The sequence below is a fragment of the Rhinopithecus bieti genome, unplaced genomic scaffold, assembly GCF_001698545.2.
Source record: "Rhinopithecus bieti isolate Rb0 unplaced genomic scaffold, ASM169854v2 scaffold_20819, whole genome shotgun sequence".
Taxonomy (NCBI): Eukaryota; Metazoa; Chordata; class Mammalia; order Primates; family Cercopithecidae; genus Rhinopithecus; species Rhinopithecus bieti.
In genome coordinates, this window is record NW_016809904.1 from 578,037 (window position 1) to 605,830 (window position 27,794).

Below are 27,794 nucleotides of genomic sequence, written 5' to 3' on the forward strand. Positions count from 1 at the left end.
GGAGCCGTTTCTGAGCTGCTGTTGCGTCCCTTGTGTGTCAGGGATTTGCTGACGCCCACTCAGACCAGGACCATGTCAGGTGCGCATGGCCACAGCCTGATAGGATGGACCGGTTGGCATGGCTGGGACGGAGCCCCTGCCCCAGGCTGAGGAGCAAGTGGGAGCCTCTGGCAGAGATGGTGCCAAGCCCTAACCCTGGCCTCTCCACAGGTCCTGCACGGACATAGCCAGCCAGCCAGGCACAAGCCTCGTTCTCTGAAAAAGCTCAAAGCTTTTAGCCTCTTTACATCTGAAATAACGTAAGGGTGCTGCTTATCTCTACTTGATTCAAATGGGGTAAGAGTCAGGAAATGTCCTCTCAGAAATGTGCAGCTCCTATGCCATTTAGCGGTGACCCCGGGGCCGAGAGCCTTGAATCCCATCCTGCTGGGGAGGGGCCGCCCTGAGCTGCATGTCAGGACGGGTCAGCAGCTGTCCCAGGCCCTGCGACGAGGGGCGGCAGGTCCTGAGTCCTGGTCTGTGTACCAGAGCTGTCTCGGCCGGGCCACACGCCTCTCTACGGAAGAGGCCTCCCAGAGAGGCGGCGAGGCTCTCCCACCGCCCAGGGGCCTACAGCACACAGGACACGTAGGAGCAGAGAGGCGGCTCAGTGACTCCATTCAGGGCTTAGGGGAGTGAGGCCGTGGCCACCTTCTCCCTCAGCCTGAGAGAGCCCTGGGCAGACACTGCTCCCAGCCTCAGGGGACCCAGCAAGACAGCGCCCAGAAGTCACCCCGAAAGGTAGGGAAACAGGTGCCATTTTAGGTGAGGCGGCGGAGGCTCAGAGCGGGTGCAGGAACTGCCTGAGGCCAACCAGCAACAGCAGCTGGTCCCCAGGGCTGGGACCCCACTCCCCGCCGCCCTGCCCACTGTCTGTCTGTGGCCTGCGGGAGGGAGGGGCTTCCCTCATTCCCATGGGTGGGGGCAGTGGCCACCCCACACTCTTTCTAGGGGCTGTAAAGGCATTAAGCCTTTTCCTCTAGAGACAAACCTTTGCGGAGTGTCCTCTAAAAGCCCAGACGTACAGGGCCACTCGGCCACTGCCCGAGGAACCCAGGGGCCCTGGTCACCCTGGAGCTGCTCAGGTCTGGACTAGGAGGGCACCGCGGGCACTTCCCGACAGCTGGGGAGGCTCTTCCTAAGAATGAAAATGAAAATATCACACAATGACCTGAAGTCCCAAACTTCAGCCCAATCAAAGATCTGACCGGTGGGCCAAGCACAGAGCCCGTCTTGGGAGATGGGTCTGAACTCATCGCCAGGGCCCTCCCAGACAAGGGACAAAAGGAGGCGAAGGAGCTGAGGTCAACACAGAGGTCCTGAAAGACGAAGCCCTCTGGCTGGCGCGGGCCTCCTGCCTCGGCCGTCTGGAAAGCCGGGGGAGCCTTCTAAGGCTCAGCAAGTGAGTAAACTGAGGCCTGGACTCTCAGACCAGAAGCGTCTTCCCTTGTGGTCTCCCCTGGAGTGACCTTGCGGCTCTTCCTCAGGTGCCTTGTGGTTTTCCCTGTGGCCTCCCATCACTGCACGCGCTCTGCGTGACGGGCCGCTCATGCGCCTGCATTCAGCTTCCACCAGGGCCGTCTGCAAGGCTGATTCTATGGTGTCTGCCTCTAACCCTGGGCAGCATTGTTCTGCTTGCTGTGGTCCCATCAGCTCAGACACTGTCTCCAGAGAGTGGCCTCCAGGGGACTGAGTTTGGAACATCCCAGGAGTTCCCCTGCCCCAATCTATTAACTGGGCCCTCAGGAGAGATTTCCAAAAAGCTTGAATGACAAGATTCTTACTGCTAGGGGCCAGTCAGCCGGACTCCGCTCCCCCGACCCCCACAGCAAACCACAGCTCCCGGCGTCCTTCTGGGAGGAGACCCATGGCGGCAGCAGCACAACGTGCCGATCCCGGCTGACCTGACCTGACTCTGTCCTGAGTGGCATGGGGCACGCCAGCCACTCAAAAGCACTTTATGTTCCAACAGGTAACCACGTCCAGAACCCAGCCAAAGCCAAAGCCATTTCTTGCTGAGTTCCCACCTTGGCGCCACAGAGCATAGCTGTGGAGGCCATTCCTGCCTCACTGAGGGCACCTGAGCCTTCCAGGAGGGGCTGGGCAGGGCCACAGGCTGCAGGGCTCCAGAGGCCTTGGGGGGATGCAGGCCAGTAGCTGCATCCCCCAGTTCTGCCAGTGCGAGTGGGGGCTTGAAGTCCACAAGGAGGGAGCCTCAAGGTCTCATCTCTGGGACCACAGGGCAGGGTCTCTCCTGGCCTCTCCGCCTATGGCTGTGAGTGACCCTGGCACGGCTGAGCATGTCCCCCAAGCCCACAGTTCCCTGAGCACAAGGGCCCTGCCTGGAACCCCGCCCACCTCACCTCGCCTCGCTTGGCCGCCACAGGCTGCTTCCACCTCGACATGTCACGGCGTGTCCCACACACTGTCTCTGGGGCCCAGACATCGTGACCTTGACAGCCTCAGCCGCTGCCGCCCTGGAATCCAGCTGGGGCTGGTGCAGGCACAGGCCTCACATACACGGGACTTCCTGAATTTCCACACAGTCCTGCAGGCCCACTAGAGACAAGGGACTTGGAGGAATCCCTGCAGGTCCAGGGGCCAGAACTGGGGAGATCCTCTCTCATTCGCTGATTTCACAGGGACTGGAGCCGAGCCTGGAGTGACAAGACCCATCCTCCACCCTGACGCTCCCTCAGGGCTCCAGAGCCCTGCAAAGGCCTGGAAGGCTCCAGGGGTTCCTGGCTGCTCCGAAAACACTTTTCCAGGTTTGCATGTCTCAGTCCTCCCCAAAACGAAAGCATCACCTGGCTGTGAGGAGGGCCCAGAACTCCAAACGCATTCTCAGCGTGGCTGGGGCTGCTTGGGAGACGTGGGGTCCTCTCCACCTCACAGCTCAGGGTCCCTGTATAGGGAGAGCAAGGGTTTCTGGGGAAATGTGGTTGACACAGAAACCCCGTGTGCCACACACAGCGCCACAGAGACAGCAAGGCTCAAGGGGACTCTGGAGGAAGGCCTTTGCAAGGGGCTTTCTGAAGGCTGTCCTCGGACTGACTCCCCCAGCACCCCCGAACCTCTGTCCCGCCTGCTGGCTTCTGCAGGGCTGGCCCTCCCCACCGCACGGGTGCAGCTGCGGCCTGTCACCCAAGTTCCTCCTAGGCTCGGAGGCCACTGGTCGGGCTCCATCCGGTGGAGGTGCTCCCCTGGGCCGGTCCGGCTGGCCGTCTGCACCAGGGCCTGTGAGTGATGACTGTATGGAGGGGAGGGCTCCCTTTCCAAGGGAGAGGACAGCACAACCCTGAGGACACGCAGCCACGACAGTTTGACCACACACAGACAGTCCCACCACACACAGTCCCACCACACACAGTCCCACCGTACACGGACAGTCCCACCACACACAGACAGTCCCACCACACACAGACAGTCCCACCACACACAGACAGTCCCACCGTACACGGACAGTCCCACCACACACAGACAGTCCCACCGTACACAGACAGTCCCACCACACACAGTCCCACCGTACACAGACAGTCCCACCACACACAGACAGTCCCACCGTACACGGACAGTCCCACCACACACAGTCCCACCGTACACAGACAGTCCCACCACACACAGACAGTCCCACCGTACACGGACAGTCCCACCACACACAGTCCCACCGTACACAGACAGTCCCACCACACACAGACAGTCCCACCGTACACGGACAGTCCCACCACACACAGTCCCACCGTACACAGACAGTCCCACCACACACAGACAGTCCCACCGTACACGGACAGTCCCACCACACACAGTCCCACCGTACACAGACAGTCCCACCACACACAGACAGTCCCACCGTACACGGACAGTCCCACCACACACAGTCCCACCGTACACAGACAGTCCCACCACACACAGACAGTCCCACCGTACACGGACAGTCCCACCACACACAGTCCCACCGTACACAGACAGTCCCACCACACACAGACAGTCCCACCGTACACGGACAGTCCCACCACACACAGTCCCACCGTACACAGACAGTCCCACCACACACAGACAGTCCCACCGTACACGGACAGTCCCACCACACACAGTCCCACCGTACACAGACAGTCCCACCACACACAGACAGTCCCACCGTACACGGACAGTCCCACCACACACAGTCCCACCGTACACAGACAGTCCCACCACACACAGACAGTCCCACCGTACACGGACAGTCCCACCACACACAGTCCCACCGTACACAGACAGTCCCACCGTACACAGACAGTCCCACCACACACAGACAGTCCCACCGTACACGGACAGTCCCACCACACACAGACAGTCCCACCACACACAGACAGTCCCACCGTACACGGACAGTCCCACCACACACAGACAGTCCCACCGTACACGGACAGTCCCACCGTACACAGACAGTCCCACCATACACGGACAGCCCATCACACACACAGAGAGGCTACCCCATCACACACACACACACACGCACGCACGCACACTCACTGTGTTCCCACTTGGAATACGGGGACTCAGGACCCTGCTCTGCCCCTGGAGACTGGGAGACTCTCTGGTCTCTGAGCGTGAGCTGTGCCTGGACGGAGGCCACAGCTGATGAGTCGTGTCCGTCTCTGCTACGGCCATCAGCTGTGGCGGGAGGTGAATCCGTGATCCGCGAGGTCTGTGTGGTCGAACCGTCTGTGTGTGTGTGTCTATCTGTGTGTGTGTCTATCTGTGTGTCTATGTGTGTGTGTGTCTATCTGTGTGTGTGTCTATCTGTGTGTGTGATGGGCTGTCTGTGTGTGATGGGCTGTCTGTGTGTGGTGGGGCTGTCTCTGTGTATCTTGGGCTTCCTGCGTGTGTGGGAAGATTGTGCCACTGCCTCTGGCCCTGGGGCACTCACTGCACCTAGGATTCTGTGTGCCGTCATGTGCTACTCTGTGCACTGTCCACACGGAGTGAATTTGGGGTGACTAAGGCTTTAAAGAGCAGCTGGGACTCTGTCGGAGGGAGGCCGCTCTCACAGCCATCTGAGAAAGGTGAGTTGCCAACCCTTGGTCATCACCATCACACACAGCACGTTACAGACACACAGAAAACCCTGTGTGTGCCCGGGATGAGGGGAGAACGTCCCAGTGTTTCTCTCTCTCTCTCTCTCTCTGTCTCTCCCCCCTCCCTCCTTTCCTTCCCATGTCCTTCCCTGTGTCTCACAGGAATCTCGCCAGGAGCCTCCATCTGCCCTGCCCATCACTAGTGGGGGCTCTGCCTTGGGCCTGAGCATGGACCCCACGGAGGTGGGAGGCACTGCGGCCCCTGCAGACACCTGTGTGTGGGGTGTCAATGGCTGCATACCTGAATACATGAGGTTATTCCTATGTGGGAGTGTGGCCCCAACGTGGCCAAAGTTTCCCAAGAGAAGCAAGAAATCCAGGTTTGATCTGAAATGAACCCACGTTTCAGTGCTGGCCAGTGGCTCAAATGAGAACGTCTACAGCTCAGACTAAAGCACCCCAGTGCTAGATTCCCAGGTGAGTATCTCTTCTAAGCCAGCAGGCTCTCCATGAGGAAACTCACACCTGCATCTCATCGGACACAAGGATGGAACAGGCTTGCACATCATCCACCTTCAAGGGCAGTATTAGAGAAGTTCACGTGCTGTGAAGCAGAGCCTGAGAAACAGGCTGGAGGCCAGCAGGGCCGTGCCCAGAAGGAATGCAGGGCAAAGCAGGCAGTGAGGACCCTGAGCCCCTCCAGGCTCAGTGACATGGGGCCTGCGGGAAGCCCCCGTGGCTGCCGGCTGAGGGTCCTGTGGGGACCGTCCTGCTGCCCACCACAGAGGGGCGAGTGCGTTTGCGGGAGCTGCTTGCTTTGGGTGTGGGGGCTGCCTCACTTCTGCTTCCCAATCTCCTCCAACGTCAAACGTCTTGTGTGGCTCCCACCACTCAGAACAAGGCGGGGAAGAGCGTTTGGGGAAACCCAGTTCCGAGTGAGCAAAGCTGATGCAGCTCAAAACACCACAGATGGAAACCACAGAGTACCCAGCTTGCACAATACGAAGCTGTCCGTGGGCAAGAGGATTTTAGAGCGGATTCCTGGGAACTGAATTGTTCAGTTAGAACGAGTGCATTTCCACGTGAATCAGTGTGGCTGTGTTTCCTTCTGAAAGACGTTACCAGCCTCTGCTTCACCATCAGAGTGCCAGCGCCCCGTCCACCCCGCTCCCTTCCGCCAGTCTCATGGGTGAGATGCATTCTACTGCCTTTCTAACTGGGCGTTTCCCAGGACAAGTGCAGCTGGCCATTTGAGTTGTTGTATTCATGTTTCCCCTGAGTCCCACGTCTCCTCGTCTTTCCATTTTGTGGGTTTCCGTGCAGTGTGGGCGGCTATCTTGGGTTGTACGCTGTGAATATCTTCTTCCAGGCTCCCCTTCCCTTTTCTTTATGGCAGATCTTGTCATAGAAAAGTTGTGTTATTTGGGGGCTTTAGAATTTCTTGCATTGCTGAAGAAGTTTGTCCACCTCCCAGTTACAAACATATTCTCCTATTTTCTTCTATTGCATTTCAGAACTTTTAAATAGGAAGCATAGTATAGTGAACCCATCTGCTTCCAGCAAGCACCAATTCAGGCAAGGGACTCAGAATGTATGTAGAACATCGCAGGCCGGACTAAAGACACAGCCTTTCTGAGGACACCCAGAAAGTAAGGGTCAGCAAAGAGAAAGTCCCCAGCTATCCCGTTACACTAGGTAAGTCCCACACCTCCCATTATTTTTTCCATAGATAACCCCCTACATGTCTAAAAAGATAAGCTCTGTTTAGCATACCATAGCCACAATCGCATTGTCATGTTTAGAAAGTTATCAGTCATTCCATCCAATCAATCAAACCATCAAATTCACAGTCAGGCTTCACAGGTCCTCGTTACTCGTGAGCACCCACCGTTCACTGCAGGGTGCTGGAATCAGTGTGCGTGCGTCCGGACCCTGCGGTGCGATGCTGGGGTTCTTCCGTCTCCCCCTTTCTGTGTGATTTACCTGCCGAGGAAACAGCCGTCTGTCCTGCAGAGCCTCCCACCCCGGGACTGTGCTGGCTGGGTCTGGGCGTCATTCCATCCAGCACTCTGCGGCCTGTGCTTCGTGTAGCTGGTAGCTGCCTCTGGATGCTGTGTCAGATCCAGGTTTGATCCTTCACCCTGGTTTGTGGGTCTCCCTTTTTGTGGGGTATAATCTGCCACTGATGGCATTCCTTTGATTCATTGATTAGGAGCTGCAAAAGGGCAGTATTCTCGTGCCATCGTTCCCCGCTCAGCAGCTGGAATACTCATCTAAAGCAATTCTTTCCCTCATTTGTACCTTATTAGTGGTACAGTTCATCTAAAACAGACCAGATTAATGTTAGATCCTGTTTCTTTCTTTACCTGTTTTTTAAAAAACAGTTAATTCACTGTCATCCTGCAAGAATAACCATATATATGTGTGTGTATATGATTTGAAGATTTCTTTTATAGAATAAATTACTTACAGAAGAAGTCCCTTCTAACACATTTATGTTTTACAATCACCTATTTGCATTAATTATATTTATTAATGGTGCTTTGTCAATATTGACTTGTTCAGGTTATCAAATAGCAGTGATCAAAAGGTATCAATTATGATTTTAGGATATTGTGAACCCACCGATCTCAACATTTCCGCATGTTTAATCCCGGTAGCTACTGTCCTTGCTGGTGTTTAAATTATCCCAGGAGCCTGCCGTGGGGTCTGTAAAGGTGACACCTATCCTCTGCCTGGATCCCGGGAGTCTTTGGGCACCTGCGTGCCCTCCGGCTGAGAACGCATCTAGGCTCTGCTTGTACCCAGAGATCACCGCCTCCCCAAGGGGCTTCTTTACTAGGTTGTCAGTTTGGCAGTTTGTGCGTTTGGCAGTTTAAGATGACTAAAATCTAGTTGCATGTGTAGTGTGAGCCAGGGTCTATGCAGTCATGTCTCGGAGCCCAGCGTGGTGCTGAGCGTTCCCACAGAGACCCTGACTCGGAAGCTGATGGTGTGACACCAGTGACCTCAGAACCCTGGCAGGGCAGCCCCGGGTCCACAGGAAACAGCGGAGGAGCCAACACGCGGGACATTCCCATCCAGAGCCACTTGCTCCACAGCCCACGCTGCAGCACAGAGCTGCCGTCCAAGCCCGGCTGCCTTCCACATGCTGCACACATGAAGACATGGGGAAGCACGTGCATCATTCGCGATCTGGAAAGTATGTCAGTCACTTCCTTGTGAGTAAGAGGCAGCCAGAAGGCCTCGTTTAGACATGTTTAGATCTGATGAACAACGGGAATAGCGGAAGGCTCAGGGCAGGCTGCCCAGCGGTGTGTTCTGCAATCCCGACTCGCGGGGGCCACTTTCTGGGCCAAGAGGCCACACGCCACACAACCACCTTCCCTTCATTCCCACGGGGATCCCAGGGGCTGGGAGTGTGAGTGGCGGCTCCCACTGCCACCCACCTGCTCAGAGATGCTCCGGGGTCACCGCCCGCGGGGAGCCCAGGGGCTCAGAGTGAGAGTGGCGGCTCCCGCTGCCACGCACCTGCTCAGAGGTGCTCGGGGCCGCCTAACCTGTGAGGTTCCATAGGCTTTTCTTTCACACGGTTTTTCCTAAAGACCTGCCAAGGGGATCTAGCAGTTCGATGGAAATACTGTTTCACAAAGAAGTTTACTTATTCTTCCTAAATTTAAGCTTCCATTAATTAACCGAAACTTGATACCTCTCAAAAAAGTACTTTTAATAAGTAGGAATGGATTAATCCTTTAACAGTAAGGCAAGGGAGTTCCTGGAGGGAAAGCTACTTTGTATATTCAACTATAATTACTCGATGCCAGGTTTTTCCTCCACCATCTCAGCTCTAATGAATGTGAAGAACAGGGTTATGTCAGACACACAGTTATTTGTTGAGTGACTCTTCACTGAGTTCCCACTTCTGTTAGGGCGCTCCGGGTGCAGCTGGGCCAGGGCCGGGCACTCAGGACTCTCATGGACTCTACTGTGGAGGCCGGATCTCCACAGGAGGCGGGGGGTGTGTGACAGGTTCAAAGAAGGTGCCTTCATGCTGCAGGCACCGGGAAGCCCCAAATGCCCCTGCTTATAATACCCAAGTGCCATCCATAACGAGCTCCATTTGGGGTGCCCTGTGGCAGGTACGGCTGGGGCACAGCTGTGCGAGGGAAGGCACGGCTCCCTGTGTTGGCTGCCCCTTCTGCTTGGGTCCTGTTCCACATGAAGCTCGCTAAAATGCAGACTCTCATGTTTCACCTCTGCTGAAACCGCCCTGTGGTTTCCCAAGCCAGGAAGTCCAGACACTCAGGTCCCCCAATCCTGGCCACCTCCTCTGCCCACCTCCATCAGCCGCCTGAAGAGAATGACTCCTGCAAGGAGAGGTGCGAGTCCACGTCTCTAACTCCAGTATTTCATTCGCCCCATTCCTTGCACATTGCACGTCCTTCTGGTCTTCTTTCTGAAACCCTCTGGCCCTTCTGCTCTCTGCCCCAGGCTCTTCAGAGCACATCGTGGTGTCGCCTCCCGCCTGGCATGTGCAGTCTGTCACTCAGTCCGGCTGCAATCACCGGGCATGTGCCTGCCTCCCTGCACCCAGGGGGCCTGAGAGGCCAGGCACTCCTTCCAGTTCATCTTTCTTGCTGATCACGGGGCGCTGCAACACAGCCTGTCACATAGTATGAATTTTTTTTTTTTTTTTGAGACAGAGTCTCGCTCTGTTGCCCAGAGTGCAGTGGCGCGATCTCTGCTCACTGCAAGCTCCACCTCCCGGGTTCACGCCATTCTCCTGCCTCAGCTTCTCAAGTAGCTGGGTCTACAGGTGCCTGCCACCATGCCTGGCTAATTTTTTGTATATTTGGAAGAGATGGGGTTTCACTGTGTTAGCCAGGATGGTCTCGATCTCCTGACCTCATGATCCACCCGCCTCGGCCTCCCAAAGTGCTGGGATTGAAGGCATCAGCCACCGTGCCCGGCCCATAGTATGAATTTTTTAAATGTTGACTGAATGAAAGAAAGGAGGAGGGAGAGAGGGAGGAGACCTGGGAGGTCCTAGTCACACTCGTGTTAATCAGATGCTTCCGATCTGCATGCTGGAGGACGTGGCAGCCGATTTACCGTAACCACCACCCGAAGGCACTTCGCTCCTGACTCCTGAGCCCTGAGTCCACGGCAGGGATGAGCCAAGATGAAGTCATTGGCCGATTCAGAAGCTGACATGTTCCCCGCCCGGCACCACCACACCCCAAACACCACAGCCGGTGTCTTCCTTTTCTGAAGGAAACATTTGCTCATGCAATCAGCACAGTGAGAGGAAAAGGATAAGGTCCCCTAGGGAAGAAGCACGGCCAGGGAGAAGGAGGGAGGAGACCACTGAGACTGCCCCTCTGGCCCCTGTGCTCGCCGGTTCTTCCTCCCGTTTCCATAGCACCTGGTTCAGGCATCGCTGTGGGCACTTTCTCACTCGGCACCATAATTCACACTTGCTTATTCACTTCCTCCACTAGATAAAAATCACGCTGGGGCACGACTGGCTTCCTGGCACCATGCCCTATTTTTCAGAGCATGGGGTTGTGCAGGGCAAAGTGGATATTCCCCTTGTCAGTGGAGCCAGTGGAGAAGCAGGGAGGCCCTCCTGAGTCGAGGTGCTGCTGTCTTCAGCTGGGGACCTGTCCTCCCTCTGTGGCAGCAGGGGCCTCCCGGGGACAGGTTTTGGGTATGGAAGCCGCACTGAGCACGGACTCCTGGAAGGCTCCGGTCTCTGGGCCCTGCAGGAGGGTCTTTCACTGTGGAGCTTCTGATGACATCGGATGGGCTCTGAGATCCCCCTGAAAACCACACGGCCCTCTCGCCGTCGACTGAGCTTGGAGGGTGCACGGGCACAACTCACTGTTCTCTTTTAGCTTAAAATTATTTACATGCACATCCAGGCTGGAATGAAGGGTGCCAAGCAGAAAGGAAGGGAAATGGCCCAGGGTTGATGGATAGGCTCTGCTGGTCCTAGGAAAAGGTGTTTATGAAAGTGACCCAGAAAAGGAACCCAGCATGAAGATGCTCAAAAATATGTGTTGGGTGCAGAACGTCACTGCAATCTGGAGTGTGCACCCTCCTGTGTGCGTGTGTGAACTTGGGGGCCATGAGAGGGTATGTGCAGAACATCACTGCAATCCGGAGTGTGCACCCTCCTGTGTGCATGCGAGAATCCGGGGGCAGAGTGTGCACCCTCCTGTGTGCATGTGTGAACCTGGGGGCAGAGTGTACACCTCCTGTGTGCATGCGAGAATCCGGGGACAGAGTGTGCACCCTCCTGTGTGCATGCGAGAACCCGGGGGCCATGAGAGGGTATTTGTAGTAAAACCCAACTAGATAAAAGCGGCACGTGAGTGACAGCTGAGTCTATTGTGCTCTCTCTTCCCCTGGGCCTGGAAAGCAGTGCCTCTGCTCAGGTACACCGAAGGCTGGGGGCCGACCAGGCATCAACCCTGCCCTGAGGAGAAGCATGCTGTCTGGGTGGGCCCCGTGGGCACTAGAGGAGACTGAAGAGTCTCTGAGCACATACCTCAGAAATATCAACTCCGGGATGACCACATGCTTAGAGCAATCCCACGGGGACTGAGACCGGCTTCTCCTAAGTGATAGGCACAGGTGCTGGGGAACTGCAGGCCCCAGGTCTGCAGAATGCTCGCAACCTCGACTGAGGGGCAGGCGTGGCCTTAGGTGCTGCCCCTCAGCTCTGGCTCCTTTCTGAGTCACCGGGTGCTCCCCAGCTTGTCCTCCTTCCCCCACTCCAGGTCTAGAATCCTCGATGTGGGAGGAGTCAGGCAGAGACCTGGGCTCCTTCTGCCCTTCGAGAGCTACAGGGCCCTGTCCACCGCAGATTTTCCCAATAGCAAGCCTTTGGTTCCAGAGTCGTTTGTTTTTATGCTTTGACAGCAGCCAAGGTTTCTGCCTGCTGGGGTTGAGCAAAGTTGCCAGATGGATGTCTTCAGATACCACCATGACTGTTCCTCTTGTCATCATCTTCTGTTTCGACTTCCTACTCCCCACCCTGGCACCCAGAGGCATAGCACTGCAGGGGACGGTGACTGGTGACATCCCTCACATCCTCCGGAAGACCAAGAGAAGCCCCTGTGCTGGCAGAGGCTGGCAGGGCAAGAGGTGGATGAAGGGAGTGGGTGGAGCAGTGAGTCCTCAAAGACAGCTGAGCAGGCCAGCCCAGACACCCGAGGCTTGCAGGAATGCCTTGTCCACATGCAAACATGATGCCGTCACATCTGTCCCATCTGCTATGAGATGATGTACATTCAGTTTTAATCTCACAGCACATTGTTATTACATGAATAATGCATATAAAGCATTACCTTTATAGCATAACAAACAAGAAGGCTCAACAGACATTTCCACTAACAGAAAGTAAATCTATAAAAACAGTTGCAAATCATTAGTAGGATATGATGGCCACAGTCATCCCTCTGTTAAACGCTGTGAAGCAGATAAACCACATCTCAACAGAGACAGATTTTCTCCTTGACCTGAGCAATATGGAAAGGTAACTAGGAGGAGGAAGTGTTTCCTCGGCTGTGACTCAATATTTAACCATGGACAGTGAATTCGTTAAAGACAATTTAAGTAGCAGACAAAACCATTTCAAAACAGCCAGGCGCCAGCGTTCCATGCCTTGAAAATAAGAACAAGATATACAGGTGCAATAGAACAAAGAAAAGTTGTTCAGAGAGTGCACAGATGTCGAGGAGAAATGGTGGGAGGTGTTGCACAACCACATAAGAGTCCACTTCACCCACTTGGCTGGGTCAGGCCCCTTCAGTGTCCACACAATGGGCAACCCCACACTCTGGGTAAATAGGCTGTGTAGATGTGGAGCACTCCACATAAACCTCCTGGGGTGAAAACACGGACAACAGTGATAAAAGGATAAGGGAAAATACGCATGCAAAAGAGGAGGGTGTGCACCCCACACAGTGACACTGTGCACACCCTCATGGTAGCACACACCACACGCGGACGCCGTGCACACCCTCATGGTAGCACACCCACCACACATAGTGACACCGCTGCACATCTTCATGAAAACACCCACCACGCAGTGTTGCACACCCTCATGGTAGCACACCCACCACAGCCCCACACTGTACATACCCTCATGGTAGTGCACCCACCATGCACGTGACACTGTGCACACCCTCATGGCAGCACAAGCGACACAATGCACACTCTCATGGTGGCACACACGTGTACCACCACATGGTAGCACACCCCGCCACACGCAGCCACACTGTGCACATCCTCATGGTAGCACACACAGTGACACTGCACACCCTCGTGGTAGCACACTGTGCATACTCTCGTGGTAGCACACCCACCACACACAGTGACAGTGTGCACATCCTCGTGATAGCACACCCACTACACACAGTGATGCTGTGCACACCCTCATGGGAGCACACCCACTCCACACAGTGGCACTGTGCACACTCACACACCCACATGGGTGCACACCCATTCTATACAGTAACACTTGTTATGTGGCCATATCTACTCCTCACAGTGACATGGGCCCAGCCATCCTATACCTTCCTACTGGACGCAGTTACTCTGAACAGTAACATGGTCACACCCACTATACACAGACACATGGGCACACGTTCTTGACAGTCACACTGGGTGCATCGACTCTTTAGAGTCTCATGGGCACACACACCCTCCACAGTGACATGGGTACAGCCACCCTCCACAGTGACATGGGTACAGCCACCCTCCACAGTGACATGGGTACACCCACCCTCCACAGTCACATGGGCGCAGCCACCCTCCACAGTCACATGGGCACACACACCCTCCACAGTGACATGGGCGCAGCCACTCTCCACAGTGACATGGGCACACCCACTCTCCACAGTGACATGGGCACACACACCCTCCACAGTGACATGGGTGCAGCCACCCTCCACAGTGACATGGGCACACACATCCTCCACAGTGACATGGGCACACCCACTCTCCACAGTGACATGGGCGCAGCCACCCTCCACAGTGACATGGGCACACCCACCCTTCACAGTGACACGGGCACACCCACCCTCCACAGTGATATGGGCACAGGCAGCCTGCCGTGGGCCACAGCTGGAGCCCTGGTCTCTTGTGCTTGTGTCTGGCCCCCTGCTGCCTGAGATTGCTCTGATGTTTGGGAACAGTGACCTCACCTACTGCACACACAGTTGTGTCCAGAACAGCACTGTCCTCCTGGCCCCAGCCTGGATGAGTGAGGCACCTGCTCCTGCTGTCCCAGGGTCACTGGTGAGTGCAGACCCCGAGTGTGCAGACTTGGATGGCTCACCTGTCTTCCCCACTGTGCCTCTCTAAGGCCTAAGATGCAAGTCCAGTGGTGGAGTGTTTTCCATGGGCCCAGAGGCTTGTGTGTGGTCACCAGAAGCTAATTATCCTCAGAAGGCCCCGGGCACTCTGTTCTTCTCCAAATGCACGTACTCATTGTCTCATAATTAAAAACAGCAATTTTTTCCAGAGGGCAGGACACCCTGCATTCATCTTTCTTTCTTACTGAAATAAGCTTTGAGGACGGACACCCACAGCCCAGGGTGGAGGCAGCCCTTTCCCATGGTGCTCAGTGACCTGCGGGCAGCACTTTCAGGTCATTCTCTCATTTCCACACAAAACAAGCTACGTGCCAAAGACAGTGGGGAGAAGGCCCAGAGCACCCCTTCTGCAGCCCAGGGTCCGGGAATGGGGTGGGGAGAGCTGGTTGTGTGTCGGTACAGTCTTCCCTGAGGATTTTAGCCTCCCCCCAGTGCCTAGGTCAGACCGTAGGCCCCTGGACTAGGTGCTTATCTGTAAACCATGATGAGGGAGACCTCACTTCACAGCAGTGCTATGCGGAGTCTCTGAGATAAGCAGTTGCTTCACAGAACGCCCCAGACCTAGGACATGGCCCAGCAATCGCTTGAAGAAAGTCTGTTTGGGGCAGGGAAGGCAATGGGCAGGGGAGAGCACCCAATGGGTTCCTGGGTGACCCAGACCAAGGCCGAGGTACTTGGGGGCTCCAAGCAACACTAGGGCTGTTACCCACCTACAAGGCCAGTGAATCCAAGGCACTTCCCTCCAGGCTGAGCTCTTCTGGGGGTAGATGAGGTGAGACGTGGCGTATGTGACATGGAGCCCTGAGTCCAGCAAACGTTGCTTTCATCTTCATGGTTACGTCCTTGTCTCATTCACTATCTGATCATCATTTTCCTCGGCGCTGACACATGGTCGCACTAAACCTTGAAAGAAATCATGACCTAGACAAGGGGTCTCAACCAAGGCCAGTGATAACCAGGACCCGGGCGCTGGGCTCTGCAGGAAGCCAGTGAGGTCTGTCATCCCTCAGGAGCAGGCAGGGGCTCCAGTGTCCCAGGAGGTTTCAAGCTGCACCAAATCAATGATTCAAAGGGCACTTGCAGGTGCTGCGGGCATGATGGAGGCACGGCAGACAGACAGTGGAGAGAGACACGGTAGAGAGACATGGCAGGGCCCAAGGAAAAGCCAAGGAGCCCTAGTCTAGGGAGGGCAAGGCCCCAGGTGCAGTGGGAATGCCGGGATCTGGGAGTGCCCTGAGCCCAGGCACAAAGGCTGGGTGGGCAAGGCTGTCAGAGTGGAGAGAGGCCAGGATCCTGGCTTGGAGGTTGGGTCCTGAGGGGCAGGCAAGCAGTCTAGGTGACTCCTCCTGGGATGGCCCATTCTCTTCAGACGCAGTCTGAAAATCAAGGAGGCTCAGCCCCCACAGCAACCCGGGGCGTGTGCCGGGGTCAACAGCACCCTGCGGACACGTATACAGGGCTCCCGGGGCTCCAGGCCCCAGGACGGATGTACCTCTGGGCAGGCAGGCACTGGCGAGATGACTTCCGCGGGTGTGGGGAGCACAGGCCAGCCCTCGCCCCTCCGCCGTGCAAGCCCAATTCGGAACTGGGGCCAAGGACGCATGCTCCTGGGGTTGCCGGGACTCCATGGTGAGCAGTGAGGCAAGTCCCCTGTCACCGGGCCCCAGGGTGTCTGGAGGTCCCTAAACGGCCACGGCCACAGCCCTATGCCTGAGGGCTGCAGCCTGCAAGCTCCCGTGCCCCCGCAGCTGGCCAAGCAGAGATGACCTGGAATCAAAGTTGCTGCTACTTAGCAGCTGCTCTGAGCGCTTTCAGGCCCTACCACATGGGTTCCAGCGCTGCCACCCCAGGCCCTGCCTCAAGCCAGTGCTCACACCCCCACGGCACAGACATCAGGGCCACTGGTGCCCCAGCAGCCATGCATGGGTGCCTACACTTCAGACCTGAGCCTGCCCCCGTGCTGGCCGCTCCCTCTGCAGCCCAGTGAACCTGCCCCTCACAGCTCCCTCCTGGCCCCAGGCCATGGCACTGCCTGGGAAACCCACTGACCACCCAGGCTCCGGATCAGAGGGACGGCCCCGGGCTGCACCGCATGCATCCTGGCAGCCATCTGAGTGAGGCTGCACATGGCTGGGAGCAATAAACTGGGTGCGGCTGTGGGAACTGGCCCTCCTGCCTCTGCAGGCACCAGGAGGCCCAGGACCCATGGAGCAGTATTTGCCAAAACTACCCTCTGATCCAGCAGCTAAGAACAGGCATTTTCTTCCTCGGGGGAGCCAGGGCTGTGACAGGCGTTTCTCACTGGGGGACCCAGTGGCCTGAGGTGTTTCTTCTTGGGTTTCAGGGCTAATGACAGGCATTTCTTGTTCAGGGACTTAGGGCTATGTAGGTGTTTCTTGCTAGAAGACCTTGGGTTCCTTCTGGGATATCCAGGGCTAATGACGGTCTCTTGGTGGATCCAGGGCTATGGGAGATGCTTCTTGTTGGAAGGTGCAGAGATCATGACAGTTTTCTGTTGAGTGATCCAGGGTCTAGACCAGGTGCTTCTTTTCAGAATGTATGTCTGTGACAGACAGGTTGTGTTGGGGGATCCGGGTTACCACAGAAGTGCTCACCAGGGAGATCTGGGGCTAATGACGTGTCTGTTTTTAGCTCTTCCTTCCCCTAAACATCTTCCCACAAGGAGGGCAAGAGCCTGATGATTTGCCAAGCACTCGCCCTGGGCCCAGGAACCAACTGACCAGCACAGCCAGGCCACAGCCCAGCCTCCTTCTACCTCTCACTGATGGCATCTTCAACCCTAGGAAAACCAGTCCCTTGAGACACAGTTCATCCTGACGAGGCCTGGGAGCCTGCACCCAGGGGCACACACACTGCCACAGCCACAGCCTTTCCGCCTCTGGAAGCCTCTCGCCTGGACTGACCACAGTTCCTGAGACCCATATGGTGGCCCCACGCCCTTGACCTTGGGATGCTTGGAAGGGAGGAGAGGAAACGGGCAGGGAGGAGATAGTGTGCAGCCCAGATCCAGAGAAGGCTGTGAGAGCAGTGGGGAAGACAGAGGGGCTTTGGCAGAAAGAGGCAGATGGAGGAACTGCCAGGAAGGACAGCATTGCTGGGCCAGCTCCACCACTGATGCTGCGGATGATGCCCTGGCCAGGTGCCCTTGGCTACTCTGCAGGTGCAGCGCCAGCTATGGTTTCTCATTTCAACTGCTCAGTAGCAGGGAAACATGATTTATGGGGAGAATTCCCCAGAGGCTAAAAGAAAAAAAAAAAAAAAAAAAAAAAAAAAAAGAGAATGGACCAGCGGACAAGGTCTGCCTTCGACAGGCGAGCAAGGAGACTCATTTGGCACAGAAATCAGCAACTCAGAAACAGGCCTGAAACCCACCAAGGGACTGCAACACAATCTCCTCTTTCTGGCTCAACAGAAAACAGAACAAACTCGGGGCCTCTAAAACGGAGTGTGCCCCAGTATGCTCAGCCCTTTCCCTGCTGACTGTGCAGGTCCCAAGTTTACCTGTGTGAGCTGTGCTCTCTGGCTCTCGGCTGCAGGTTCCTGAGTCCCTGGGGCCACCTCAGGCTCCTCCACGGACTCCACTCTCCCTTTAGGACAGGGCCTGGCAGTCATTGTTCCTAAAGTCCCAACTCTTCCTCGTCCAAACGGTTAACCTTGTGGTCCTGTATTAGGGTTCTTGGTTGTCCCCAAAGTGAGGGTTTGCTGGTCATGCAATAGAGGGGAGGGCTGGGCAAGGGTGCACCCTGGAGCCGAGAGCCAGAGCTGATGCCCAGGGTGGGTCTCATGGTGACAGTCCCAGGGTGGTGCCCACAGGGGACGGGCATCTGCCAGGTGCTCTGTCCTCATATGCTTGCTCGAAATTAAAAGAACAGGGACAGCACCTTGCTGCTGAACCTGGGCTGTGACCGCCGAGACCATACAGGTGGTGACAGAAAGAATCTGCAGAATGAGCTCCTGGTGCCCGTGTTCTGTTGGAGGAGGGCAGGCACTGCAGCCACTGCTCTCCAAGCTACGGCAGGAGCAGGGCATTGCCATCCTGGACACACACTGCCATTTTAAGTTCCTCTTGATTAAAAAAACACCTAAATCTGCCCCAAAACATCAGCCTAACAGCTAATGTCAGCATAACCAGAAACACTGCAACACTAAGATAAACTCCCCTCTGACTAGAGGCATCCCAACCCCACAATAAACTTTCCCTCACACAGAAATATTCAAGCCTGTAATAAGCCCCTCCACTTCCTAAACCCTTAAATATTCTTAGTCTGTAAGAGAGAATGCTCCTGACGGAGATCAGCCAGAAGCCTCTCTCAGGATTATTCTCCAAAATAAACCTGCCTTGGACTGTTGAGCCACTTTTTGTGATTCTTTCCTCTTTCTTTAATGCTTACACCAAGCTACAGCCAGGAGCAGGAGACCCTGGGAGGAAACTGACCAGACACGATTCAGAAAGAAGGATGGATGGCAGGAGATTCATTTTATGTTGATGGTGATTTTTTAGAGACAGGATCTTGCTCTGTAGTCCAGGCTGAAGTGCAGTGGCAGGATCATAGCTCACTGCAGCCTTGACCTCCTGGGCTCAAGTCATTCTCCCACTTCAACCAGCCAAGTAGCTGGGACTACAGATACACGCCACCACACATGGTTAATTTTTAATTTATTTTTTAGAGATGGGGTCTTGCTATGTTGCCCAGGCTGGTCTTGAACCCCTGGCCTTAAGCAATCCTCCCACCTTGGCATCTGAAAGTACTGGGATTGCAGACGCGAGTCACCTCACAGGCCCCAGAGATGAGTAAATGAAAAATGAATGTCCACCTATCCCCCAGCTACCTCTCTCCTGCATATGAAACTCTCTTCTGTACGTTTCCCAACGCATTTGCGAGGTCGTTTCCCGTCACTGGGAGCTTTGCCAGCCGCAGGTGCTTATTCATCTTTGCACCATGACACTGACAATGTAGTCACTCATCTTCTTTGAGGAAAAACCGATCTGTTTGTATCCAAAAAACTGCAAGAAGCCATCTGTGCCTTTTTCAAGATTCACTTTTAGTATGTCTCTCCCCAAACCCACCTGATGAAGAAACAGCTTTCGGCACAGCAGCCTGGCGCAGGGCTAAGGTGAGGCGTGAGCGTGAGCCTGGCCCAGGACAAAGGTGAGGCATGAGCCTGGCCCAGGGCGAAGGTGAGGCATGAGCTTGGCCAGGGCTAAAGTGAGGCGTGAGCGTGAGCCTGGCCCAGGACGAATGTGAGGCGTGAGCCTGGCCCAGGGCGAAGGTGAGGCGTGAGCCTGGTCCAGGACTAAGGTGAGGCGTGAGCCTGGTCCAGGGCGAAGGTGAGGTGTGGTGCTTTCATTAGTCCCGTCAGGAGCTCTTGGCTCCTCTGTGACTGCATATCATTTGCACCCACCTGCGAGTTTCTCCTTCTCACAACGCACCCACGTGCTGCATGGAGCAAACACAGTAAGCCTGGATCTCATGGGGCTGCTTGGAAACAGGCTAAGGTAATGCACTCTGAGTCACAAGCTCATGGAAAACCCAGGTGCCCATGACCCGGTGCCCGCATGCTCTGGTGGTGTGGGGACTTTGCATAACATAAGGTGAAGCTGTGAGCAGAAGAGGGGCCTGTTGGGTTCTCTGCATCTTTAAGGACTGGGCCTGGTCCACTGACTGCTTCACAGGAGAAGGGCAACATTTCCTGGGGACACAGTGACTCTCACAAAGACGCTTCTCTCCCGGGGTTAAAGCAGCCGTATAGTGCTTCATACCACAGCCAAGGTCATGCTCCGTGGAGGGAGCAGGGCACGCGGTGGGAATCACGCCGTCCCCTCCTGTGAGTCGATGTTCACTGTGAATCCTCAGGGGTGAGAATAGCAGCTGGCCGTGCGTCTTCTCTGGGTAGGGAGCACACGCGGACAGACCAAAACCCAGCACCTGCCCATGGGGGGCTGCCTGCCCCAGGGGAGCTGAGGTTTCATTCCACCGCAAAGAGAACATCTACTGAGGAAAGATGCTCATGATCCCACTCACACGGAAAAACAGTGGGTCTCGGAGGAGCAGGAACACGGTCCCATCCACATGGAGGAAGCTGCCCCTTGGGAGCACACAGGCAGCAGATCGCAGAGGAGGGGAACAGGAAGCAGGGGCTCCCTTTGAAGGCCCCTGGAGTCATCCAGGGCTGATGTGAGGAAGTGTCTGCAGAGCTCAGAGAAAGGTGGAGGCTGCAGAGCCAGGAGTAGAAGCTTCCAGGCATGTTTTGGAAATAGGATTAACACGACTTGGTGAAACTTGAAATACGGGAGTGGTGGGGGCAACAGAAAGACCGACAGGAAAAGACAGGCCTCCCAGGACTCTCAGGCTGCTGCTTGAAAATTGGGGTGCAAGGCATTGCCCCTGCTGAGATGAGACCTCCACGCAGGAGTCGTCATGTGCTACTGCCACAGAGCACCACATGCACGCCCAGCTCAGTGGAGAGACTTACAGAGCATGAGGGACTCGCCCAAACATCACACGGCTCACCCACCGTGAAGCCGGGACCCTGCCATGGATCTGCTGACTTCCTGTCTACCAGCACTATGCACTCCAAAGGCGCTGTGCAGGGTCAGGGCTAGGAAAGGCCACTGTCCGTGATGACAGCCGTTCCTCCCTAGGCCCAGCCAGAGCAAGGGCCGGGCTGGAAGAGGAGCGTTTCCACAAACGGAGGCTAGGTGGACAGTGCGTCTCTCCACTGAGAACTGACGGGCAGGTGCACAGCAGCGCCGGTTCTCTCTTGGGTCCTCGTCCATCTTTGTGTGTGGCTGTTGCCCACGATGCCATTTCCATCCATGAACTCCCTGGCCTGTTTTCCTGTGCTCCTCATTCCTCTTCTCCCTGCTGATGGTGGGTGTGTTAAAGGTCATGTCCTACCCTTCAAAAAGGGCAAAACTTTCTACTCCCCAGAGTGACTCTACATTTTAACCTTTGCACTCAAGCCAATTCTCAACAACACTGTCTACAAGCCCTGCAGCCAGTGTGGCCATCCAAACACAGACGGAAGATCTTCAAACCCCTGCCAGGTCTAACGCATGCCAGCTTCTCCATCACCTAACAAATGCCGTCTACGGTCAGCATCTGCACGTCTGGGCTCACCTCCCCCGAACACCGTATCTTCCCACTGCCTGTTTAATCTGAGCGTTTTCTTCTCCACAAATAATGCCACCTCCCCAGTTTTTACAGCCTCATTAGCATATAACTAAACTGTGATAAGCAGCATGCAACTGAAGTATAGAGTTTAATCAGCCTAACATATGTATGCACCCAGGAAACCAGCATTGCAACTTAAGTGACAAACATTTTCCTCTCCCCCCAGATCTCTTTCCTGCCCCTGCAGGCTCCTGTGGAGTGGGAACACCTGCTTCTGAGCCCCTTCACCAGGCTGCCCACAGGCCCTGGTCCTCCCTGTGACCCTGTCCCAGGGCTGCCAAGTGTTCTCATGACGGGCAGAGGGCAAGGGACAGCATGAGCCCGGGGTGTCCCCAAAGCAAAAGCCACAGTCTTTTTAACCCAATCGCAGACTGGACGCCCCACACACTGTGCCCTGCTGTCGGTGAGAAGTGCATCATCAGCACAGACCACGCTCAAGCAAGGGGTGGGTCACGCCCCTCACTCCTTGGCTCAAGCTCTCATCTCTGCTACTCTCACTCCTGCTCACCCTCAGCCCTGCGGATGCAAGCTCAGATCATCGGCTTTTCCAAGTCCTCAGGTGGACAACTTGGAAGCTCCAGCCAGCTTAGAGGTTTTCCCTTCCTTATTAGGGCCGTTTCCTCTCCCTTCCATCGAACGCATCCTTCCACTGGCCACCCACGATGCTATCTCAGTGCCAGGATGCTGCAGGCACTCGCCGGACATGCAGAGCTGGCTTGGGTTCTGGAGACACCCTGATCCCTGGGGTCTCTTCCAAGTGCTGGTAGGAGGCTTGGAAACCACTACCCAATTCATCTTACCAAGCCTCCTAATTTCCAGGCTTCTAAGCTGCCCTATTCAATCATACATTGCATTAGAGCTTCATTGTTATGAATTCTTATTCATTCGTTGCTTGTCTGTATTAGCGCCATCTGCCTTATATTTTTAAAGTTCTTAGAAACCAAAATACCCTCCTGGTGTTGATTTAACCATGTACAGTGTCCACAGGGCACAGTTACAATTATATGCAAATAAATTCTTCTGATGATAATTATTCTTCGAACCCAGTAATGATTTATGGGCCACCTGGTTTGGGACTACCTCTCAAGCTTCTTTACTACTTTAAAATAACCCCAAAGGCCTAAGCTGTGGTAAACCCGAGCTGAGGACAAAAATTACAGAGCCACTGCACTCCTTCACAGGAACCGTGGGGCACTTGGTGCACGGCCCCGCACCTGTGCCCGGAGGAACCTGGATGTGCATGCACGCGCACGGCCCCCGCACCTGTGCCCAGAGACCGGGAATGAAGGGCGTCCAGCGATGCAGACTGCGCGGGTCATCGTGCTAGACTTCACCTTTCGTCCTGGCTGAGATCAGGGAAGACGCTGTGATGTTCCCTTTAGAAAACTTAGCCGAGGGCTGCACAGTGAGAATAGCAGGACTCACAATTCTTCCTGATAATGAAGGAATGACAGAGCTAATTGCTGCAATACCTAAGAAGTGAGGAATTAATTATGAAACACCCATCTTCGCCTGCTATTATTTCAAGAACAGAATTAAAGTAGACTTCCTCTCCTGCACACTGGTGGGATTCTTCGGTCTGTCTCCCTGGCACCGGGGTGTGATGCTGGACAAGGTCGAGGGGTTGTGGCTGCTGAGGCTGCTCTGGGAGCTCCTGAGGTCCTGTGCCAGGCTCTCCTGAGTGCCCCTGTGCGTGGCAGAGGGAACTTCCTGCCCCAAGAGAGGGGCGCCAGGCTGGACCATGGCCCCAGCTCCTAAGCCCCCGCCAGCAGGCCACCCCCACCTGTCTTCGCCTGTGGTCTGGGGCAAGCTGGCCACGTTTCTTTCCCTCCCCTGTCACCGGTCACCAAGGGCCATGGGACAGAATGGGTGGTTTGTCTGTGGTTGGTGAGCTGGGTCCGTGTGTCCGGGCTCCCTCGCTGTGTCTGTCTTCCGCGAGAACACAATGCATCTCCTTGGCCTCACACACCCAAACTTGGCCCCCAGGACAGCTGAGTCGCAGCAGAAAAGGCCACGTTGAAATGAGACCCTGGAGAGGAAGACTGCGGAGGCCGGGTGGGCTGCTGAACCTGAAGGTTCCTGCACCCCAGTGGATTCGTCCACTGCCTGGAGCTTGGTGGCTGAACCCAGACCAGCAGCGAGTGCAGCCCAGACCTGAGGAGGGACCGAAGTGTGGCGCCCCAGGCAGCTGCAGCAGGCTGGGGGCGCCTGGGGGCTCACTCTGGGCAGCACAGCCCCTTCCCCACGGCCCTGGGGACTGGCCCTCTGCACACGAGGTCACAGGCCCCAGCCCCACTGAGGCTGAGGACCAGGCACGCCCCAAGCTCTTCCTTCTTGGATTTAGTCATTTGTTTTCAGGGCAAACTGGAAACAGGACATGAGCCAGGTGAGGCCGTGCTCCTCTCCACCGGCTTCCCCCGACTGTGGAACTCGCTTGCTCTTACGTAGAAAAATGGTTTCCTGGTGAAAAGTTGAAAGCACAAGGGATCTGGGCGTGGACGTGGATTTTGCCGCTTTCTTCTGAAGGAAGCCACCGCCATCTTGGCCTCTTTGAAACCTGTAAATAAAACTTTTATCCTGGGGCAGGGGCCCTCCGGAAGAGTCTTATTTCCCTCCAGGCCTTTCAGGGCTTTGGAATTGCCCCCAGCCCTGTCTTGCTGCCATCAGGGTTCTTTCTCATCCTTTCTTTCTCCTAGGGCAGCTTCCCCTCTGTTTCTGGGAGTTGATGTGACAGGAGCCCCCATGGAAAGAGACATTGGTTCCTGTGGGTCCACGTGGCCACCTGGAGAAGCCTCTGAGGGCAGGTGGCAGAGAGGGGGCCGGGGGCGGTCTCAGGCAGGACAGGTGTCTGAGCCTGAGCCCATGATCTCTTTTACAGCCACCCAGTTTCAGGTGGGCTCCACCGCCCCGGGTGCTATGGTGGGTCCTGAAGGCGAGGCTAGGCCTCTTGTCCCGTGCCCTGGGCCAGGGTGGGTGCCCGGGGGCTTGGGGGGGGTGGCACTGTGCCACCTGCCTCCTCCAGCTTTGTTGGCCTCGGTGCCTGGGTGCTCAGGCGGGGTCCAGTGCCACCTGCCTCTTCTGGCTTTGCTGGCCTCGGTGCCCAGGGACCCGCAGACGCCGTCCCCAAGAGCGCGAAGAGACCCGGGCTTGTGCTCTGTGTCAGGGACCCCGGACTGAGGCTCTGGGGGCACCTCTGTGCTGTGGGCCGAGACCGCGGCCGGGAGGGACCCCCGAGTGCAGCCCCCCGCCCGAGCAGCCCGGCCGCGCCCCCCTCACTCCCTCCGGCCGCCGCCCGGAGGCCCGGACTCCATCGTCTCTCCCCGCGGTCAGGGCGGCCCCCCTAGGCCCTGGGCACCTCCCAGCCCCGGCCCCGGCCCCGACGCTTCGGAGCGGAAAGTCCCCGGCAGCGACCCCACTGCGTCCGCGGAGGAGGCGAAAGAGAACGCCCGGGCCGGCTCCTCCACCCTCGGGAAGTGGACGGAGAAAGGGGCGTTTCTTCCCGCGGCCACCGAGGCGGCTCCGGCGTCCCGGGCACTGACGATGGGGAGCCCTGAGGGGCGTCTCCTGGGAGGAGGCCGCGGGCCCAGCGAGAGGCGGACCCGACGTTCCCCATAAACCCAGGAGCCGCCGCCACATCACCGCCTGGAAAACGCCCCGCCGCCGGCGCAGGTTCAGACCCCGGGGAATGCCCGGCGGGAGCCGCGAACCTGTGTCCGGAGCCGCCGAGACCAGCCCGGCCGCCCCAGCGCTGCTCCCGCCCCGGCCCCAAGCGGTGAGAATGGCCCGGGCGGGAACGTCCCCTGTCGGGGCGGCCGCGGGAGGCACTGGGGACCCGGCTCTGCAGCCGTCACCCACCCCGGGCCCGTCCCTCCCCCTGGGGCTGCGCCCGCGCCGGGAAGCTCCCCCCACTCCCCGTTCCGTCCTGCCCGGCTCGGGAGGGCGCCCTCGGGTGTCCGGGAGCCGCGTCCTCACCTCCGGGGCCGTGGTGGTGGGACAGGCCCACGTCCTCGTTCGCCCCGGGGGCCTGGAGGGGAAGGCGCCCAAGTTGCTGAGACCCCCGGGAGCACACGCAGAACTCAGAAGAGGCATCTGAGGGAAAATCTCAAATTCACCTCCTCGAAGAACCTTCTAGAACCGACTGTCCAGTATGGGCCTCTAGCCACATGTGGGTACTTAAACTTGAGTTAATTAAAAGTGAACGGAATTAAAACTCCGCTCCTCAGTTGCAGTGGTTTTGCCCCAGCGCTCACGTGGCCATGGTTGTGGCACTCATAGTGCTGAGAATCATCTCCACACTCTGGAAAGTTCCATGGGACAGGGCAGGTCTAGGAGTCTCTGGGTGGTAATCGCAGACACATGTGAGAGGCACATGCACACACACACGAACACACATATAAACACATACACACATGCACAGACACACCCCCCTGGCAGTCATCACGGAGAAGGGGCTGGCTGCCTGTGGAGCTAAGCCTAGAACACAGTGTCTCCTGGAGGCAAGGCTTCAGCTCTAGAGAGGAACCCGGTGTGTCTGCAGTGGAGGCCAGAGGGGTGGGCGGCCTCAGTACAGCGTTCCAAGGGTGGAGGGTTTGGAAGGGCCTGCTTCACTTGCACGGGGCTCAGCAGGGTCCGCGGCTGGGGGCATAGGGGGCACCGAGGCAGAGAGAGTCACAGCCCAGCACCATGGAGCCCACATCCTCCAGGGGGACCCAGGATGGGGACTGAAATGACCAATCCCCATGAGGGGGCTCAGGGCCTAGTCTGCACCTCCCTTAGCCCCTGGACAGAGCTCCCGAGAAATGCATCAGTCAGAGCCGCGCAGGCCTCGTGAGCCGAATGCTGGTGGAGAGGGGTGGCCTTCGGGAGGGAGACTGGAGGAGAGGGAGTTTTCTAAAAGGAATGCGGTGTCATTGCCAGAGAGAACCCAGATGGACGTGACGCTGCCTCCCCACAGGGTGTGCTGCCTGATCCAACAAGCCCCGGGTCTGCCCAGCGCTCCAGCCAGCCAGGAGGTTCCTCCCAGCTTAGCCATGGGGATTCCAGCCGCCGGGAGAAGGCGCCTAGTATTTAAAACTAAAATGAATAATGGAGACATTTTTTACTCAGGCTTAAAAAAATAAACTTCCAAAAGGTGTGGAATTAGGCCCTGGTCCTTCTCTGAAGGGAGGTCGTCTGGCCTAGGCCCTCACCCAGTCGCCCTGGTGACTCAGGGATCCAGCTTGGCCTCCCTGAAGGAAGGGCCCAGCAGTCGGCACAGCACCCAGGCTGGGGAACAGCGCAGGGCTCCTCACGTGCTCAGGCGGGCGCCACTCTCGCCGGCACTGTGGGATTGCTAAGCCTCACAGAGAAAGCTGCTGTGGTTCTTTTTTAACTTCGCAGGAGTTAAATGTAACCGCATTTCTTGCCATGGTTAATTATTTCTCCATGTTTCCTAATTACCAATGGACTCTGTTTGCCATCAACTCCTAAATTAATTCTGATTATTTGGATGAGTGATAACAGGATTTCTATTGCTCCTAATACTAAAACCAATCATTTGAAATTCAGAAGCACAGACATTTTTTCAAGAGCCTTTTCAGAACCTTATTTGGAGTGGGCACTCAATAAATGCTTGCCAAATTGATTTAAACCCTAGACTGAACTCTGTTAATAGCATTTTAGGACATTCATCCCGCCATGGAGCAGATGCTCCTGCCAGCCCCTGGGAGGCCCCGAGGGCTCTGACTGGCCTGGGGCCTCCTGCTGCTTGGGCTCCCATGTGGCCTCAGGCCGCTGCGTCTGACCTTACCCCGGGGCTGTGGAAGCAAAGCTTCTTCCCTGGAGTAATGAGTCCAGGCTCTGCTGATGAGCCCAGAGCTGAGCATGTCTCAAGGTTGGTGTCCAGAGGCTGCATCTTGGCTTTTTCCCTCAAGGTCAGAGGAGGGGAAAATGGGCACCAAGATTAGTGTCTGAGCACCCCCTCTCCTCCATGGGGCGGCAGGTGGACCTCCACAGTGCCCTCCGGCCGTGAAATGCCCTGGACCTCTGTGGCGAGCCTGGTCCCTGGGACTTAGCCAATCCAGGTGCAGGGCCTGTGGGTCCTGAGAGAGCCACCCGAGGTCCCGTTGCTGGCATCT

At 56.5% G+C, this 27,794-nt stretch overlaps 1 pseudogene; it reads right to left on the reverse strand.

The window, feature by feature from the left end:
* Positions 1-384: 384 nt before the first annotated feature.
* On the reverse strand, positions 385-24,026 carry LOC108541280 (uncharacterized; annotated as a pseudogene).
* Positions 24,027-27,794: the final 3,768 nt, after the last annotated feature.